The sequence below is a fragment of the Dermacentor andersoni genome, chromosome 1, assembly GCF_023375885.2.
Source record: "Dermacentor andersoni chromosome 1, qqDerAnde1_hic_scaffold, whole genome shotgun sequence".
Classification (NCBI taxonomy): Eukaryota; Metazoa; Arthropoda; class Arachnida; order Ixodida; family Ixodidae; genus Dermacentor; species Dermacentor andersoni.
The window spans coordinates 238,755,664-238,771,806 of NC_092814.1; the positions used below are offsets into that span (position 1 = coordinate 238,755,664).

Here is a 16,143-nt window from a genome sequence, read left to right on the forward strand (position 1 = left end):
TGAAAGCAAACAAAAGTGGGCTCCTATAAACGAGGAGAGCGTTTGATTGGGCTGTTAAACAACACTGAGAGTCACCGCACGTAACTTTTACGTCAAGAGATTGGAATGAAAACAGATTGGGCAGTTTTACGGTATAAGGCCTTTGGATAGCCCCAGCTATGTGCTCACGAGGATACTATAGGTCCTGCTGCTTCTGAAACACATGCGTGCACACCCTAATCAGATTTTCGCCCTCATCGTCACCCGGATGTTCCGTTAAAGTACATGTTCGATGAGATTGTACCGCGCTTCGCGCACCGTATGCTGTGGGTGCGAGGTAAAACTTGCAAGGGTGAGCCGATAAGGATGGTCTCTTGCTGCGCGCATTCTTCCCGCGCAACCACTGCTGAAGGGCACGGGATGAAAAGCGCTCTAGGGGAGGAGAGCGGGTGCTTTACAGCGAAGCTTGTAGCCTCTAGTCGGTCGGGATTTTTTCGCGGTCGTCCCTAACAAAAACAAAAAACCCTACAGCAATTGAAGCAAAAGGTGCATACATTATTTGGTATCACGCATACAACACACGACACAGCATTCGTTTCAATAAAGAACAAGCACAAAACAAGGATCCAAACCTCATAATTGATGCTTAGGTGCTCCTGCTAACAAAACGAAACACGTAGTGCTCCCCGTATATGTCGTCTGGTAAAGATTACTGTTGCGCAAGCGGCCGCGGCGGTAGCTTGCGACGTGGGGAGTGAAGTTACCAGCATTTCATACATGAAAGAACCAGCCTAGCAAGTGATTTCATTGTTGTTGTAGCGCCGCTATGGGTAGGCAGCGCATAGTTAGGACTCCCGAGGAGCAGCGTCAATACGAGGAGCGGCAAAGGGAAAGAAATGGCAATACGACCACCGGCTGCGTGCTTCTGCTGGTGGTATTGCCATGGAGTTCCAGCACAGGGGAAGTCCGCACGTGCACGTTCTCCTGTGGCTAATAATGCGCCGGAGGAGGAATTTGAGCGATAAAGCATTGCTGACCCTCATCAGCAGTTGTAGTGGTGGTTTTCAACAGCTTCACTGGACATACCCTTTCGCAGGGCCGGGATGGCGGGTCAGTTGTTTTTCCTCTAGCCTGACCGTGGCTGCGCATGTATGTCCGCGCGCCTGAGCGCATACACGACCAGGCGCCGACCTTGGAGGTAATCTGCGACGGGTGCAAAAGGTGGGCAAGCCGAGATGTCAGGTGGCTTCATGCGCGCTGTGTTGCCGCGTGCCTAATGTTGGAGGTCGCGTAATCTTCAGGTGTTCTGTCCTGTTCTGTCCAGGGCCGTTCTGTCCAGCTAGAACCCGCGGCACTAGCAGCAGCTGGTGTGGAAGGCCGGGCGGGCGGCGGCAGCCACAGGACTCCTGAACTGAGGGGTCAGGTTCCCCCACTGGCGCGACACGGAAGCAAGGGGAAGCACAAGTTTTCATCAATCGTGTCTCTTCATCTCTCTTAAAAACTCGCAGTTTCGCCCATCAGGCGAAATTGCGAAACCATTGAGATAGCCAATTATTTGACAGCTGTACGAAGTTAGTAGTTATATCAGCCGTATAAACTGCTGGAAACATTAGCTTATTAAATTAACAACCGTGGCATAGGACCATGGCATGACACATAGGCAAATATGAACACATCTCACTGAGTGATCGCGGACAGTCGCTGTCTGAACGCTGACCATACGCTGACGCGATGAAGAGTGGCAACAGCGTGGAGCAAATTGCCCTTCGTACATCCTCTCGCTTTAACGCGAATTAGGCGTACGAAAATACAGTGCACACGAAGTCATCAGCCATCTCGTATTTCCAATGCCTACCTGCGGCTGCGTGCAGCAGCGACGTGCGCGGCGTCTGCCGCAGTATAAGAGAAGCGCGCTAACTTGCCCCCTTTCCCAAAGTGCGCACATCTCCTGCTACTCCTGCTCCCAAACCATTGTGCTCGCGAGAGGACGCCGCACTTCTTCCCTGAATCTTGTGCTTGCGAAATTAAGCCACCTTCCTTCTGGGCTCACCCTCGCAAACTTTCACTTTCACCTACAGCATACGGCGTGCGGCCGCGATGTTATGGCACTTGAACTTCGTACGGAACCTCACGACGACGACGACGGCGGCGGCGGCGGCGGTAGAAATTCGCCTGGAGTGTCCATGTATTTGCTTTCGCATAGTAAGTGCTTTATCCTCCTCCTCAATTTCCCTATACGCGGTGAAGCGAGAGGCAGCACGAAGCGTTCGCTCCCCGCTGCCGGCGCTTTTGATCACACCAGCGTTGTGACAGCGAGTGTTCGTGGTAATCACGTGAAATCTGTTCATGTTTGCCTGTGTGTGCGGGACACCAGACTTGTTAATTTAATTAGTGAGCGAATGCTTACTGTAACTTATATAGCGTTAGAATTACAAACATTGCATCATGTAGTTGTCTAATATTTCACTATCGCTATCAGTGCTTCGCCTTTCGGACGCAACTGCGAATTTTCTCCCTTTATAGAATCACGGCAGCCCTCCAAACAATTCCTATATGAAGTGACCTCACTTTTTGGTCTGTGACCGAACAGTGAGGAACGGTAAGTTGAAGGATCCGGAAGGCGAGATATAGCAGAGGTGAGATAAAGCAGAGAGATCTATGTGAGGTACACTCTTCTAGCGAGCTACTATGTAAAAATAGAATGTTCTACAGACATACAAAGGATGTATGGCTGACAGCACCTACATTGTATACACACCTATTGTTCAAATCACCGGTGCTTGTTCAGTAAACTTTCCAATTGTTTTTTAGCTTTCAGCAAAAAAAAAAAAGCACCGGCACTTACGTAACAATAGCAAACAAGAATTCACAGCTACACCTGCATCGGCAGCAAACAATTCCATTGACCGACTTCCAAACACACGATGTAAGACCGAGAAGCGCGATCACCGTAGACTATGGCGCGCGTGGCTTTCATAATGGTTGGATAGCCTTCCAGGCCTACAGTACTGTCAGCACACCGTGGCAGATTCTTCGGGAACTTCTAGCACATGCGTATTGCTTGCATGGCGTTGTTGGCTTATGCCCGCGCGCATCGCCTAATCGTTGCAGTGGTTCGCCTGAGGTACCCCCTTACGAGTCATATAGCATACCTGCTAGTCGTAAACAACGAGCCTTGATACAAAGGAGCCTGCTACGCCGATAAACGTCCGGCCTATTCAATGAAGTTGGCAGAACGAATACGAAACCCCACTTGCTACATTTCCAAATAATATTAATGCGTATCATGCGTCATGCAGGCGTTTCCATCTTGTAAGAAGCACCGATATAGAAGCTAAACCTGGCTGTGGTAGAGTGTCGCGATTGTCCGGTGGAATCAAGCGAGAAAGACATACCATGCAGAAAAAAAAATGTATTTATTCAATCCACTCTGCAAACAGCCGTTGAGACCACGCGTGAACCCGCAAGGGGCGACAAAAGATGAGTGATGGTGCTTTTGTCCATGAGTTATCCCCTAGCTCAGTACCTCTTGACTGGCGACCACTATACAATGGTGGAAAGGTGCCACAGCATCCTGTAAATATAAATGTAGCAATATTAAGGTCGATTATGATGACGAGAGGTTATGACGCGCCACAGTGAGAATAAGCCTTGAGTTCAGAGAAAGCGACGAGAACGTTATACGCAAGTACTTAGGTTCAGAAGCACCAGGACTGGCGACAACCGTAAATGCGCACACACACATATGTGATGTGTGGTTATGAGTTCAGAAAAGATGAGGAGAACGTATTATAAGTGCTTACATACGGAAGCTTGAGGAGTGGAGGCACCGTTACATACGCATATACACAACTATGCTCGCTCACTACCCAAGGAACCTCGTTGCATACCGAAAGGTGCCGCTGCGCCTTGCAAACAGATGAATGTACACACTAGAAAAAATTACACCCTTCAGCTTCACATTGTTTATTATACATTCAATAAGAATTATTATGTAACAGATAGTATGCAGACGAGGGTCCCAAAGTCACCGACTGCAACGGGACCCTTCAAGGAGTTTCCTTGTGCCTATAACTCACCCCGTTACATCCAGAAAAAAGACGTTTTATTCAACTAATACATTCGTATGAAAGCTTTCTTTTTGAAATTGTACCGACTGTTGTTCCGACTGATCTGGGAGAATGGGAATGCTCACTAGGTTTCCTTTTTACAGCGACATCCGCTATTCTATCGTTACGCTAGGTGTGTGGACGTCCGCTGAAGTAATCACTAAATGCATGCCGAAACGTTGCCGTGCGACTGGCCGTTCGAGGAACTTTGCGTGTATTCGCAGGCCTCTTTCACGCTTGGAAAAACGATTAGGTAGCACGCATTGAGCAACAGAAAGCTGTATCGGGAGTTTTTCATGTTACTCTATAATTTTCTCATTGACACTTTTAATCTAATTCTAATAATTTAGAAGTTGATACATTAATTAGGACTAATTATATAATTAGGCGGAATTAATAATATAATCCCAGTAACTCCAAGAAACGGTAAACAACATTACCTTGGTTCGGTCCAGCTACGTGGCATTTGCATATTTTTAAAGTTTGGTTTAATAAATGGGACACCCTGTATACACAAGTATGCTCACTCATGCCACGAAGCACATGGTTTCATGCCGAAAGGTGCCGCAGTGCCCTACAAACCGATGAAGCTAGCAATGCTATCATCCATTATGTACACCTGTTAGTATGACACGCTAAAGTGAGAAGAAGCCTTGACTGTAGCGAAGTTAATGAGAACACAATGCAATTTGATATATTAGGGTAATTGAGGACTTGCGAAACGGAGTGGTTTGCAATGCTTCGATATACATGCCTATATGTGCACAAGTATGTTGACTCAAGCCACAAGGCACGTTGTTGAATGCCAAAAGGTGCCGCAGCGCCCTGCAACCAGATGAAGGTAGCAATGTTAAGGCGCACTATGAACATGTGTTGTTATGACGCGCAAAAGTGAAAAGTGGGCTTGATTGTACCAATTGTGATCACATCACGCAAGTGCTTACATCAGAAAGCTTGAGGACTGGTGGCGCCGTACACATGTACACAAGTATGTACATTCATGCCCCAAAGCACTTCGTTGCATACCGAAAGGTGGCGCAGCATCCTGAAACAAGATGAAGGTAGCAAAGTTAACGTCCGTTACGAAGACGTGTGGTCATGACACGGTACAGTGAAAACAAGCCTTGAGTGTAGCGAATGTAATGACCTAACGCAAGCGCTTAAATCTGGAAGTTGTAGGACTGGTGGCGTCGTACACATATACAATAGTATGTACAGTCATGCCCCAAAGCACTTCGTTACATGCCGAAAGGTGCCGCAGCGCCCTGCAACCTGATGACGGTATCACTGTTAACGTCAATTACGAGGAGATGTGGTTAGGACGCGTTACAACGAAAAGAAGCCTTGACTGAAGCGAATGTGATCACATCACGCATCTGCTTACATCTTGAAGCTTGAGGACTGTTGGAGGCGTATATATGTACAAAAAATGTACAGCCATGCGCCAAAGGACTTCCTTGCATGCCGAAAGGTGCCGCAGCGCCCTGCAACCGGATTAAGGTAGCAATGTTGACGACAATTACGAGGACGTGTGGTTATGACGCGCTAAACTGTAAAAAAGCCTTGATAATAGCGAAGGCGATGACCTCACGAAAGTGCTCACATCAGGGAGCTTGAGGACTGGTGGCGCCGCACCCATGTACACAAGTATGTACAGTCATGCCCTAAAGCACTTCGTTGCACGATGATATGTCCTGCAGCGTCCTACGACCAGACGAAGGTAGCATTGTTAACGTCCACTACGATGACATGCGATTATGACGCGCTACAATGAAAAGCAGCCTTGATTGTAGCGGATATAATGGTCTCAAGAAAGTGCTTACATTTGGGATCTTGAGTACTGGTGGCACTGTACACATGTATATACATAAATATGTACAGTCATGCCCCATGGTACTTCGTTGCATGCCGAAAGGTGCCGCAGCGTTCTGCAACCAGATGAAGGTAGCATTGTTGAGTCCATTACGAGGACGTGTGGTCATGACGCGCTAAAGCTTAAAACAGCCTTGAGTGTAGCGAATGTGATGACATCACGCAAGTGCTCACATCTGGGAGCTTGAGGACTGATGACGCAGTACACATATACATAAATATGTACAGTCGTGCCCCATGGTACTTCGGTGAATGCCGAAAGGTGCCACCGCGCCCTGCAACCAGACGAAGGTAGCAATATTAACATAAATTATGAATACTAGTGGTTATGACGCGTTACAGTGAAAAGAAGCCTTGACTGTAGCGAATGTGATGACATCACGCAAGTGTTTATATCAGGGAGCTTGAGGACTGGTGGCGCCGTACACATGCAGACAAGTATGCACAGTCATGCCCCAAAGCACTTCGTTTCACGCTGATATGTCCTGCAGCGTCCTGCAAGCAGATGAAGGTAGCATTGTTCAAGACAGTTATGAAGACGTGTGGTTATGACGCGCTACAATGAACAGCATCCTTGATTGTAGCGAATATGATGATCTCAGGAAAGTGCTTACATTTGGGAGCTTGAGTACTGCTGTCGCTGTACACATATACATAAATATATAGTCTTCTCCCACGGGACTTCGTTGTATGCCTAAAGGTGCCGCAGCGCTCTGCAACCAGATGAAGGTAGCATTCTTAAGGTCCACTACGAGGACATGCGATCTTGACGCGCTACAATAAAAAGCAGCCTTCACCTTTAGCAGCCTTACAGGGGGCTGTGGCACCTTGAAAGGTACCACAGCGCCCTGTAGCCAGATGAAGGTAGCATTGTTGACGTCCATTACGAGGATGTGTGGTCATGACGCGCTACAGCCTAAAAAAGCCTTGAATGTAGCGAATGTGATGACATCTCGCAAGTGCTCACATCTGGGAGCTTAAGGATATATGGCACCGTACACATATACATAAATACGTAAAGTCATGCCACAAAGCACTTCGTTGCACGCTGATATGTCCTCGAGCGTCCTGCAAGCAGATGAAGGTAGCATTGTTGATGACAGTTATGAAGACGTGTGGTTATGACGCGCTAAAATGAACAGCTGCCTTGATTGTAGCGAATATGATGATCTCACGAAAGTGCTTACATTTAGGTGCTTGAGTACTGGTGGTGCTGTGCATATATACATAAATATATACACTCTCCTCCCACGGGACTTCGTTGCATGCCTAAAGGTGCCGCAGTGCTCTGCAATCAGATGAAGGCAGCATTGCTGACGTCCATTACGAGGACTTGTGGTCATGACGTGCTACAGCTTAAAAAGCCTTGATTGTAGCGAATTTCATGAGATCACGGAAGTGCTCACATCTGGGAGCTTGAGGACTGATGGCGCCGTAAATATATACACAAATAAGTACAGTCATACCTCAAAGCACTTCGTTCCACGCTGGTATGTCCTGCAGCGTCCTGCAAGCAGATGAAGGTAGCATTGTTGACGACAGTAATGAAGAAGTGCGGTTATGACGCGCTACAATGAACAGCAGCCTTGATTGTAGCGAATGTGATGATCTCAGAAAAGTGCTTACATTTGGGAGCTTGAGTACTGCTGGCGCTGTACACAGATACATAAATATATACAGTCTTCTCCGAAGGGACTTCGTTGCATGCCGAAAGGTGCCACAGTGCCCTGTAACCAGATGAAGGTAGCATTGTTGACGTCCATTACGAGGACGTGTGGTCACGACGTGCTACAGCTTAAAAAAGCATTGAGTGTAGCGAATGTGTTGACATCACGCAAGAGCTCAAATCTGGGAGCTTGACGACTTATGGCGTTGTACACATATACATAAATATGTGCAGTCGTGCCCCATGGTACTTCGGTGCATGCCGAAAGGTGCCGTCGCGCCCTGCAACCAGATGAAGGTAGCATTGTTAACGTTCATTACGAGGACGTGTGGTTACGACGCGCAACAGTGAAAAGAAGCTTTGAATGTAGCGAATGTGATGACATCACGCAAGTGTTTACATCTGGGAGCTTGACGACTTATGGTGCCGTACACATATACATATATATGTACAGTCATGCCCCAAAGCACTTCGTTCCACGCAGGTATGTCCTGCAGCGTCCTGCAAGCAGATGAAGGTAGCATTGTCGACGACAGTTATGAAGACGTGTGGTTCTGACGCGCTACAATAAACAGCAGCCTTGATTGTAACGAATTTGATGATCTCAGGAAAGTGCTTACATTTGGGAGCTTGAGTACTGTTGTCGCTGTACACATATACATAAATATATGGTCTTGTCCCAAGGGACTTCGTTGCATGCCGAAAGGGGCCGCAACGGTCGGCAACCAGATGAAGGTAGCATTGTTGACGTCCATTACGAGGACGTGGTCATGACGCGCTACATCTTAAAAAATCCTTGAGTGTAGCGAATGTGATGACATCACGCTAGTGCTCACATCTGGGAGCTTGAGGACTTATGGCGCCGTACACATATACATAAATATGTACAGTCATGCCCCAAAGCACTTCGTTCCACGCTTATATGTCCTGCACAGGGGCGTAGCCAGGGGGGGGGGGGCTTATGGGGCTTCAGCCCCCCCCGAAATATTTTCGGGCTGCCCATGCGCCGCCGACCAAAGCAACCACCGGTGGCGGAAATCATTCTGGATTTTGTCTAGAACATCTTTTTCACGCTCGAAAAGCCATTTCACCGCGAAAATTGCGTACTCGGGCTGAGTTCGCGGCAAAGCCCATGCACCGGGAGTCGCATAAGGCAAGCAGCCCCATCCGAGCACAAAGCTTCAAGGACGTTTTAATGGCGAACGGGCTCGCCGCGGCATCTCGCGGAGGCCGCGGAATCTGCACTCTATCATGGAATTTACGTAGTGCGTGGATGTCAATTCCGAAACTTTATGGATATAAAGTTCTCATAAGCTTTTGATGTGAAAGGTGCATTGACAGTTCCAAATGTGTGCTTGAGATTTTCAATTGCGGAACTTTGTAAGTTTAATGCCCCCATAAATATTTGACGCCAAAGGTGCAACTTTTCCAAAGTCGTACATCAGGCCATACAACGAGACACGCCAAATCAATACACTATCAGACAAGCTGACAAAGCCCGCAGCGAGGCCCGATGAGCCGAAGCGTTGTGGTGGTTCATTCGTGCCGTCATGTCGCATAAAAAAATATAAACATTTTTTTTCACCTGCTCCAAAGCATCCAGTGAAGACACTAAAGCCAGCCAAGGTAACTAAGTTCTTATTTATTTTTTCTACTTTGACTTTTAATCACGAGGACACATTGAGCCTCTTCAATTTGTTTGTTCTCGCTCCCCTACCCTTGGGCTGCCAGAGCCAGCCAGAGCGCATGCGTTTTTCTCGTGTTGCCCCGACCACCGCGCGGCGCACTTCGGTGCGCGTTCGGTTTTCTCTGGCCGGGTGCATGTTCGCCTGGCAGATCTTTGGATGCTTTCTAGCTAGCAGATGAGAAAAAGAAACAATGGTCGCTAGCCGCCATCCCTGTGGGGACTCGACGGATTGCACCGCGTTCGCTTGAGCGCAACCTCTCCAGAAAGTCGTGTCTCGCCGGTGTAGGATACCGAGCAATATGCGCATGGTTCTTGGTGGACCAAGCGTCTCGTGTTTTCTTCGATATTCCTTTAATGGCCACATCAGTTGCCCAAAGTAGGCATTCGATTGTGACCAACATACTGTGCGTCTTTTTTCTTCATTACGGTGCCCCGCGCCCTCATGTTCCGCATAATGTCCAAGGGCGATAACATCGTGACCCCGCGCTGCATGCTGTATGTGCGAGTGAAAGCGTGTCGGGGGTGGGGGGAATGGGTGAGTCGACGATGATGGCTGAGTCTTGTGTGCGCAAGGGAGAAAAGTGCGGAGCAAGCGCGCCGCCTTCCGTCGCGCGCCATACATCGGGGGGAGTGGATGGAAGGAGGGCGGGATCTTGGATTCTGTGAATCTGTGATTGCGCAACATGTTTATTTGCCTTGTTTGACGCATTATATATCATGACTTTTTCTCAGATACATAGATTTATTGGAGGCTTACTTATGCGTATGTTTAAATATCTTGTTGCGAGGTTTGGTGTATATGCGCAGAGAACTTTGTTTCCAGTGGCACTTTTTTACCCTTTATCAAGCTGTATCTTCGCATTTGTATATTCCATTGTACCTTCGCATTTCAAATGTACGATGGCTAGTCAAATTAAAGTGAGCCTACCCACCCCGCGCAATTATGGCTCTGTTCATTATCTGCAAGGCATGCGCGTAGCACACAGCCATCTCTCATTTACAAAAGTGACACACAGGTGTGAGGATAAATGTTCTTTAATGCTCTCATACACTGGGTTTAACATGGGTTCGTGCCGTAATGGACGCTCCAGAAGTTGAGCAGCGTGGTGTCGTGAGGTTTTTGACAGCTGAAGGTGTTTCCCAGAAAGAAATTAGTCGCTGTATGGCTGCTGTGTACACTGAACATTTCATTTCATTGGCCACTGTGAACCGTTGGAACAAACGGTTCAAAGAAGGACGTGAAAGTTGCAAAGACGATCCCAGACGGGGCCAAAGCCATCGTGCACTCACCCCTAGCAAAGTTGCAAATGTTGATGAGCTGATAAGACAAGAACGGAGGATAAGCATCGATGAACTGGCAGAGCGTGTGAACATCAGTCACGGTTTGGTTCACACCACAATTCATGAACATCTCGGTTACCGCCTCTTGTGTGCGCAATGAATGCACAAGATTTTGAACCACCGCCAGAATACGGAGAAGATCGGCGCTGCCTTTACTCATCTGATCCGGTATCACAATAAGGGTGACGATTTCTTGTCTGCAATTGTGATCGAAGACGAACCATCATGCCACTACTACGAGCCTGAAACACGACGGCAAAGCTTACAATGGAAACATTCGAATTCACCCCCCCCAAAGAAAGCAAAGGCCGTCATTTCCGCCGGGAAGGTGTTGTTGACTTTTATTTTTCGATCGTCAGGGGCCATTACTGATAGAATTTGCTAAATCTTGAGAGACTATCAATTGTTTCCGATATTGTGAAACGCCGGATCGGCTGCGTGTTGCAATCAAGAACAAACTACGTGGAAAATTGACGAATGGGATCATCTTGTTCCACGACAGTGCCCGTCCCCACGTCACTGATGTGGTTAATACAAAAGTGGCAAAGTTCAAGCGGGAAACGCTGCAACGTCCGCCATACAGCTCAGACCTGTCGCCTTGCGACTTCCACATTTTGGGGCAACCGAAAAAACAGCTCAAGGGAACCAGATTCGTCTCGGACGATGACGTGAAAGTCAGTTGCAGATGTTTTGAAGCAACAACCCAAGGAGCTTTAGGAGACGGGAATTACGCGACTCGTTAGTCAATGGGACGTGTCTAAATGCTCATGGAGGCTACTTTTAATTAAAGTACCCCGTTTGTCATATATTCCCATTGGCTCACTTTCATTTGACTCGCCCTCGTATACTCTGCAGAACTCCTGCTTTTTATGCGTGCTCTCTGTTCCCACTATACTTTCAGTACAATTACTCACGATACACGACCGGTGACAGCTGCTGCTGCGTAATACATTGGAGCAAATGACAGCGTCATTGTGATTTTCCACTGGCCGTTGCATATGTACAAGAATGTAAACAAGGACCTTGAATGACAAAGTTTCATTACATATTTGTCCTCACCTTGTTCATTTCATGGTCTTTACATTTTTCATATCAGCAGCATGCACTGTTTTGATGGCTTCTAACTGATGTAGTTCTAAAGTTCGTGTGATATTTTCTTTACTTATTAAATAGACAAAAACATGGAAACATTGACATCAGTTATGTTGGGCACAATTTTTGGCACAAACGAGTATATTCTTTTATGAAAAAATACATATTTTACTTGTATTGACAGTGCGTAGCGTTCAAGAATTCGTTTGCAGCATCTTTGGAAATGGCAATACAGTTATTATTCGTGTATTTGATCTCTAGGCAAATTGTTTAAGAGTAAGCCTTAGCTCGGGCCCAACTCCGACGCGGCCTATTCAGATGCATGTAAAACGCAGAAACACTTTTCTGAGATAACTCCTGAATGGATTTTAATTAACCTTGTTCCATTTGAGAGAGTAAGTTAAATTCTAGTGTCTGTTGGAAGCGGAATTTCGAATTAGGGCATGAACTTTGTTTAAAATATTTTGAAAAATTCGAAAGTTCGAAAAAAAAAGCTTGACGACTTATGGCGCTGTACACATATACATAAATATGTAGAGTCGTGCCCCATGGTACCCCGGTGCATGCCGAAAGGTGCCGTCGCGCCCTGCAACCAGATGAAGGTAGCGTTGTTAACGTTCATTACGAGGACGTGTGGTTAGGACGTGCAACAGTGAAATGAAACTGACTGTAGCGAATGTGATGGCATCAAGCAAGTGCTTACATCTGGGAGCTTGACGACCTATGGTGCCGTACACATATACATAAATATGTTCAGTCATGCCCCAAAGCACTTCGTTCCACGCTGATATGTCCTGCAGCGTCCTGCAAGGAGATGAAGGTAGCTTTGCTGACGACAGTTATGAAGACGTGTGGTTATGATGCGCTACAATGAATAGCACACTTTATTTTAGCGAATATGATGATCTCAAGAAAGTGCTTACATTTAGGAGCTTGAGTATTGGTGGCGCTGTGCACATATACATAAATATATACAGTCTTCTCCCAAGGGACTTCGTTGCATGCCGAAAGGTGCCAGAGCGCCCTGTAACCAGATGAAGGTAGCATTGTTGACGTCCATTACGAGGATGTGTGGTCATGACGTGCTACAGCATAAAAAAGCTTTGAGTGCAATGAGTGTGATGACATCACGCAAGCGCTCACATCTGGGAGCTTGAGGACTTGTGGCGCCGTACACATATACATAAATATGTACAGTGATGCCCCAAAGCACTTCGTTTCACGCTGATATGTCCTGCAGCGTCCTGCAAGCAGATGAAGGTAGAATTGTTGACGACAGTAATGAAGAAGTGTGGTTATGACGCGCTACAATGCACAGCAGCCTTGATTGTAGCGAATATGATGATCTCAGAAAAGTGCTTACATTTGGGAGCTTGAGGACTGTTGTCGCTGTACACATATACATAAATATATACAGTCTTCTCCCACGGGACTTCGTTGCATGCCGAAAAGTGTCACAGCGCCCTGTAATAAGATGAAGGTAGCATTGTTGACTTCCATTACGAGGACGTATGGTCACGACGTGCTACAGCTTAAAAAAGCATTGAGTGTAGCGAATGTGATGACATCACGGAAGTGCTCACATCTGGGAGCTTGACGACTTATGGCGCTGTACACATATACATAAATATGTAGAGTCGTGCCCGAAAGCACTTCGTTTCACGCTGATATGTCCTGCAGCGTCCTGCAAGCAGATGAAGGTAGAATTGTTGACGACAGTAATGAAGAAGTGTGGTTATGACGAGCTACAATGAACAGCAGCCTTGATTGTAGCGAATATGATGATCTCAGAAAAGTGCTTACATTTGGGAGCTTGAATACTGTTGTCGCTGTACACATATATATAAATATATACAGTCTTCTCCCACGGGACTTCGTTGCATGCCGAAAAGTGCCACAGCGCCCTGAAATCAGATGAAGGTAGCACTGTTGACTTCCATTACGAGGACGTATGGTCACGACGTGCTACAGCTTAAAAAAGCATTGAGTGTAGCGAATGTGATGACATCACGGAAGTGCTCACTTCTGGGAGCTTGACGACTTATGGCGCTGTACACATATACATAAATATGTAGAGTCGTGCCCCATGGTACCCCGGTGCATGCCGAAAGGTGCCGGCGCGCCCTGCAACCAGATGAAGGTAGCGTTGTTAACGTTCATTACGAGGACGTGTGGTTAGGACGTGCAACAGTGAAATGAAACTGACTGTAGCGAATGTGATGGCATCAAGCAAGTGCTTACATCTGGGAGCTTGACGACCTATGGTGCCGTACACATATACATAAATATGTTCAGTCATGCCCCAAAGCACTTCGTTCCACGCTGATATGTCCTGCAGCGTCCTGCAAGGAGATGAAGGTAGCTTTGCTGACGACAGTTATGAAGACGTGTGGTTATGATGCGCTACAATGAATAGCACACTTTATTTTAGCGAATATGATGATCTCAAGAAAGTGCTTACATTTAGGAGCTTGAGTATTGGTGGCGCTGTGCACATATACATAAATATATACAGTCTTCTCCCAAGGGACTTCGTTGCATGCCGAAAGGTGCCAGAGCGCCCTGTAACCAGATGAAGGTAGCATTGTTGACGTCCATTACGAGGATGTGTGGTCATGACGTGCTAGAGCATAAAAAAGCTTTGAGTGCAACGAGTGTGATGACATCACGCAAGCGCTCACATCTGGGAGCTTGAGGACTTGTGGCGCCGAACACATATACATAAATATGTACAGTGATGCCCCAAAGCACTTCGTTTCAGGCTGATATGTCCTGCAGCGTCCTGCAAGCAGATGAAGGTAGAATTGTTGACGACAGTAATGAAGAAGTGTGGTTATGACGCGCTACAATGAACAGCAGCCTTGATTGTAGCGAATATGATGATCTCAGAAAAGTGCTTACATTTGGGAGCTTGAGGACTGTTGTCGCTGTACACATATACATAAATATATACAGTCTTCTCCCACGGGACTTCGTTGCATGCCGAAAAGTGCCACAGCGCCCTGTAATAAGATGAAGGTAGCATTGTTGACTTCCATTACGAGGACGTATGGTCACGACGTGCTACAGCTTAAAAAAGCATTGAGTGTAGCGAATGTGATGACATCACGGAAGTGCTCACATCTGGGAGCTTGACGACTTATGGCGCTGTACACATATACATAAATATGTAGAGTCGTGCCCCATGGTAACCCGGTGCATGCCGAAAGGTGCCGTCGCGCCCTGCAACCAGATGAAGGTAGCATTGTTAACGTTCATTACGAGGACGTGTGGTTAGGACGTGCAACAGTGAAATGAAACTTTGACTGTAGCGAATGTGATGGCATCAAGCAAGTGCTTACATCTGGGAGCTTGACGACTTATGGTGCCGTACACATATACATAAATATGTACAGTCATGCCCCAAAGCACTTCGTACAACGCTGATATGTCCTGCAGCGTCCTGCAAGGAGATGAAGGTAGCTTTGCTGACGACAGTTATGAAGACGTGTGGTTATTATGCGCTACAATGAACAGCACACTTGATTTTAGCGAATATGATGATCTCAAGAAAGTGCTTACATTTAGGAGCTTGAGTACTGGTGGCGCTGTGCACATATACATAAATATATACAGTCTTTTCCCAAGGGACTTCGTTGCATGCCGAAAGGTGCCAGAGCCCCCTGTAACCAGATGAAGGTAGCATTGTTGACGTCCATTACGAGGATGTGTGGTCATGACGTGCTACAGCTTAAAAAAGCCTTGAGTGTAACGAATATGATGACATCACACAAGCGCTCACATCTGGGAGCTTGACTACTTATGGCGCCGTACACATATACATAAATATGTGCAGTCATGCCCCAAAGCACTTCGTTCCACGCTTATATGTTCTGTAGCGTCCTGCAAGCAGATGAAGGTAGCATTGTTGACGACAGTAATGAAGACGTGTGGTTATGACACACTACAATGAACGGCAGGCTTGATTGTAGTAAATATGATGATCTCAGGAAAGTGCTTATATTTGGGAGCTTGAGTACTAGTGGCGCTGTACACAGATACATAAATATATACAGTCTTCTCCCAAGGGACTTCGTTGCATGCCGAAAGGTGCCAGAGAGCCCTGTAACCAGATGAAGGTAGCATTGTTGACGTCCATTACGAGGATGTGTGGTCATGACGTGCTACAGCTTAAAAAAGCCTTGAGTGTAACGAATGTGATGACATCACGCAAGCGCTCACATCTGGAAGCTTGAGGACTTAAGGCACCGTACACATATACATAAATATGTACAATGATGCCCCAAAGCACTTCGTTCCACGCTATGTCCTGCAGCGTCCTGCAAGCAGATGAAGGTAGAATTGTTGACGACAGTAATGAAGAATTGTGGTTATGACGCGCTACAATGAACAGGAGC

At 46.8% G+C, this 16,143-nt stretch overlaps 2 long non-coding RNA genes across 2 annotated transcripts; both read right to left on the minus strand.

The window, feature by feature from the left end:
* Positions 1-3,376: 3,376 nt before the first annotated feature.
* LOC129380949 (uncharacterized) lies at positions 3,377-12,544 on the minus strand. The gene is made up of 13 exons (XR_008609186.2): positions 12,450-12,544; positions 7,587-7,687; positions 7,148-7,467; positions 6,758-7,028; positions 6,575-6,673; positions 6,301-6,455; positions 6,135-6,235; positions 5,912-6,016; positions 5,692-5,792; positions 5,473-5,572; positions 5,033-5,133; positions 4,843-4,913; positions 3,377-3,553 (listed from the first exon to the last, which is right to left on the minus strand). It is a non-coding gene; the product is annotated as an uncharacterized lncRNA (long non-coding RNA).
* A 1,010-nt stretch (positions 12,545-13,554) lies between these two features.
* On the minus strand, positions 13,555-14,070 carry LOC140215304 (uncharacterized). The gene is made up of 3 exons (XR_011892259.1): positions 13,988-14,070; positions 13,770-13,870; positions 13,555-13,650 (listed from the first exon to the last, which is right to left on the minus strand). It is a non-coding gene; the product is annotated as an uncharacterized lncRNA (long non-coding RNA).
* Positions 14,071-16,143: the final 2,073 nt, after the last annotated feature.